Source organism: Chiloscyllium punctatum, chromosome 35 (genome assembly GCF_047496795.1).
Source record: "Chiloscyllium punctatum isolate Juve2018m chromosome 35, sChiPun1.3, whole genome shotgun sequence".
Taxonomy (NCBI): domain Eukaryota; kingdom Metazoa; phylum Chordata; class Chondrichthyes; order Orectolobiformes; family Hemiscylliidae; genus Chiloscyllium; species Chiloscyllium punctatum.
Window position 1 is genome coordinate 22363187 of NC_092773.1, and position 4900 is coordinate 22368086.

General features: G+C 55.9%; 1 pseudogene; it reads left to right on the top strand.

Moving 5' to 3' along the window:
• LOC140459778 (inositol polyphosphate-5-phosphatase A-like) overlaps nt 1-3698 on the top strand; it is a 20259-nt pseudogene extending 16561 nt beyond the window's left edge.
• The last annotated feature ends 1202 nt before the right edge of the window (nt 3699-4900 follow it).

Sequence of the window (4900 nt, forward strand, 5' to 3'; positions counted from 1 at the left end):
TCTACACTGTCCCCCCATCAAACACTCCCAGGACGGGGACAGCACGGGGTTAGATACAGAGTAAAGCTCTCTCTACACTGTCCCCCATCAAACACTCCCAGGACAGGGACAGCACGGGGTTAGATACAGAGTAAAGCTCACTCTACACTGTCCCCCATCAAACACTCCCCAGGACAGGGACAGCACGGGGTTAGATACAGAGTAAAGCTCGCTCTACACTGTCCCCCCCATCAAACACTCACAGGACAGGGACACCACAGGGTTAGATACAGAGTAAAGCTCTCTCTACACTGTCCCCCATCAAACACTCCCAGAACAGGGACAGCACGGGGTTAGATACAGAGTAAAGCTCTCTCTACACTGTTCCCCCCATCAAACACTTCCAGGACAGGGACAGCACTGGGTTAGATACAGAGTAAAGCTCCCTCTACACTGTCCCCCCATCAAACACTCCGAGGGCGGGGACAGCACGGGGTTAGATACAGAGTAAAGCTCTCTCTACACTGTCCCCCATCAAACACTCCCAGGACAGGGACAGCACGGGGTTAGATACAGAGTAAAGCTCACTCTACACTGTCCCCCATCAAACACTCCCCAGGACAGGGACAGCACGGGGTTAGATACAGAGTAAAGCTCGCTCTACACTGTCCCCCCCATCAAACACTCCCAGGACAGGGACAGCACGGGGTTAGATACAGAGTAAAGCTCACTCTACACTGTCCCCCATCAAACACTCACAGGACAGGGACACCACAGGGTTAGATACAGAGTAAAGCTCTCTCTACACTGTCCCCCCCATCAAACACTCCCAGGACGGGGACAGCACGGGGTTAGGTACAGAGTAAAGCTCTCTCTACACTGTCCCCCATCAAACACTCCCAGGACAGGGACAGCACGGGGTTAGATACAGAGTAAAGCTCACTCTACACTGTCCCCCATCAAACACTCCCCAGGACAGGGACAGCACGGGGTTAGATACAGAGTAAAGCTCGCTCTACACTGTCCCCCCCATCAAACACTCACAGGACAGGGACACCACAGGTTAGATACAGAGTAAAGCTCTCTCTACACTGTCCCCCATCAAACACTCCCAGAACAGGGACAGCACGGGGTTAGATACAGAGTAAAGCTCTCTCTACACTGTTCCCCCCATCAAACACTTCCAGGACAGGGACAGCACTGGGTTAGATACAGAGTAAAGCTCCCTCTACACTGTCCCCCCATCAAACACTCCGAGGGCGGGGACAGCATGGGGTTAGATACAGAGTAAAGCTCTCTCTACACTGTCCCCCATCAAACACTCCCAGAACAGGGACAGCACGGGGTTAGATACAGAGTAAAGCTTCCTCTACACTGTTCCCCCCATCAAACACTTCCAGGACAGGGACAGCACTGGGTTAGATACAGAGTAAAGCTCCCTCTACACTGTCCCCCCATCAAACACTCCGAGGGCGGGGACAGCATGGGGTTAGATACAGAGTAAAGCTCTCTCTACACTGTCCCCCATCAAACACTCCCAGAACAGGGACAGCACGGGGTTAGATACAGAGTAAAGCTCCCTCTACACTGTCCCCCCATCAAACACTTCCAGGACAGGGACAGCATGGGGTTAGATACAGAGTAAAGCTCTCTCTACACTGTCCCCATCAAACACTCCCAGGACAGGGACAGCATGGGGTTAGATACAGAGTAAAGCTCTCTCTACACTGTCCCCATCAAACACTCCCAGGACAGGGACAGCATGGGGTTAGATACAGAGTAAAGCTCCCTCTACACTGTACCCCCATCAAACACTCCCAGGATAGGGACAGCACGGGGTTAGATACATAGTAAAGCTCCTCTTACACCTCCCCCTAGAGGATGAATTCGGTAACAATGAAATTGTGGACTGTGGGAAGTGTCCGGGGACAGGAAGGGGCGAGAAACTGAGCGGGACGTTACAATATTTGAGCTCGTGGAGATCGGGCCCGTTCTCTTTCTGTCTCTCTGTCGTCGTCTGGAGCGAGACTCGAACCCGCGAGTCAGAGGCAAGCGTATTCGCTGCTGTCTGTCTTCGGGCGATGCTATTGGTCATGTAAGTCCTGCTAATCTGTGGTACCTGCCCTCTCCCCATTGCAGCCCGTCTTCCTGTACTTCAGGACCAGCGATTGGATGGAGACGGTAAGTGCACGTGTGGCGCCAAGTCCCGGATCGTATGCCCTCGGGCGCGCTCACTGACCCCTCGCCCAGCTGACCCCAGGCCCACCCCTCCCCGGGCCGACCTTGGGCGCCATCTTGATGGGGATTGCGCTGAGTTCCACGCCTCAGTCCCTCCGACCCCCCGCATCCTCGTTGGCCGGGCCCTGGGACCCTGGCGCACAGCTGGGCGTGGCACCCCGTTGTTGGCATCGCCCAAACCGTCCGTGCCCTCTCCTCCCGACTGGGACTCGGTGCCAGTCACGCCCTCCGGGGTGGGGGGATGGGAGTGTGGGGGACTCGGGTGTTTGTTCATGGGCGGTGGGCATCGCTGGCATCTATCGCCCGTCCCTTCTTCCCCACCCCGGGGCGGGTCAACCGCACATCGCCGGAAACCAGGCCGGGTGTGGTTGGCCACTTCCTTAATCTAAGAATCGGCTCGAGTTTTCCAGACAGTGAGACTCTTAGAAAAGTCGAATCCGCTGTGGCGGGATTTGAACCTGGCTTCGGAGGTGGGGCCGGTGCCCAGTGACAATCCCACCAGCCCATTGGCTGCTCAGAGCGAACCAATGTCTGTCCCAATCCAACATGGCATCCGGTCCCTCCTCACACCCTCTCTCTCTCTGGGAATAGACAATGAGCACAGATGTCAACAGTTGTGGGCTGTTAATGTCTCATGACTCTCTCTCTCTCTCTCTCTCTCTCCCTCTCCCTCCTCACCTGTAGGAGACCTCTGAGACAACATGACTTGGATCCCTCCCGCCACCAGAAGGAGAGAATTGATGCCGCCCACCCACCCACCCATCGCGGTGGGCCATCGGGATTTGACCCGTCAGGCTTTGACGCCGACCAACGGACTGTCCGCCATCTAACAGCCCCTGACTCAACACCCCCTTCCCGCACCCCCCCACCACCCCAATTCCCTCCCAATACTTTGCCCTCTACAACGCTGGATCACGCCAAGAGCTCAACTGGACCGTCATGAGACTGACATCTCCTGAGTAGCTCGGCCTCCGACCCTTCTCACCAATGTCCACCTCCCCCCAACAAACCACCCACCTTCACGGTCAGAACTGAAGGCAGCCTGGACGTCCACAGACTCGCAGGAACCAGCTCTTCCAGCCCCACTCGGCCTGAATGATGACCCCTTCCTCCCCTCCTTCACTCTTTGTGATCTCAGTTGGACTCTTCCCTGACCTATTTTTGACCTCCGCCTCTTTCTGCCTCCTCATCAAGTTGGGAGGATCTCAGTCTTCAGAGCTCCCCTCGGAGTTGGAGCGTCATGTTGGGGTTGTACAGGACATTGGTGAGGCTTCGTCTGGAGGACTGCATCGGTTACGGGCCGCTCTCTTTTGGGAAGGATATGACAAAACTGGAGAGGGTTCCGAAGAGATTTACCAGGAATGGCGGGTCTGAGTTACAAGCAGACTGTCTGGGACGTGGAAAGGTTTACCTTAGAGAAGTGTATAAAATCATGGGGGGTCCAGGTAAGGTGAACAGCAGGGGTCTTTTCCCCGGTTGGGGGGGGGGGGGTGGATTTCAAGACTAGGGGGCATATTTTGAAGGTGAGAGGGGCAAGATTTAAAAAGGACATGAGGGGTAATATTTTTTACACAGAGGGTCATTTGTATGTGGAATGAACATCCAGATCAAGTGGAGGATGGGGGTCCAATTACAGCACTTAAGCGGCAGTTGGATAAGTCCATGAGTCAGAAAGGTTTGGAGGGACAGGGGCCAGGAGCAGGCAGGAGGGACTAGTTTAGTTTGGGGTTGGGGTCAGCACGAATGGGCCGGGCCGAAGGGTCTGTTCCCCTGCTGTCTGACTGCAGGAGGTGCCAAACAGAGTTTGTTTCACAGGGGAATAGGGAGGCTACTGCGTTGCTGAGGGGTCTGGAGTCACATGCAGGGCCCAGACCAGGTCAGGGTGGCCAATCTGTCCATCTAAGGGGATATCGGTGACCCAAAGTGAGGGTGTTGCGAATGGCGCACAGGATGAACTCAACTGAGGAAGGTATTTTCTTTATCGACAAAAACCCCCAGAATCGAGCCCTCGCCCACCATCCCCCACCCCTACGCGCCAAGTCTGTCTCTCACCCAACCCTCTCCCCCACACCCCATGGACCCTCACGTGCTGGTGTGCCAACCAATGCCAGTCTAAGCCACCGTTCCCCCCCCGCCCGCCCTTACCCACACTAGGGGCTCATTACGCCCTCCTTGACCTGACTTGTAATCCAACGTAACCCCCACCCTCTCACCTCGCTGCCATTGGTCTTTTGTTTGCCCTAAATGCCAACTCCGCCAGTCGCCATCCAGGAGCCGGGTCAGGGATTCCTTACCCGGGTCCCTCCCCTTCCGAAGCCAAGCTCGGACTGAGGCGTTCCCGTCCAGTCCCCCGAGAAACGGGTGGCATGGAGCAGGAGCTGATGCCAGCTCATTCAGACTGCCGTGCCAACCAACACACTGGCACCTTTAAACCCGCTCTCTCTCTCTCCATAACCTGGCACACTGCCACTCGTCTGATGTCTATCCATCTCCACCTTCAACGCCCTCAAAGGCTGGGCTTCCTCATCTTCCCGGGTTCCGGAATTCCAAAGCCTCTCTGCCCTCCTGGCTGAGATAAAGAGAGCAGATGTGCGCCTGTCCACCGGGGGGCAGTCTAACCCAAACTCCGAGACAACTGAGGCCCGTCCCTACTCCTCCTGGATTTGAACCCTCTGACAATGAA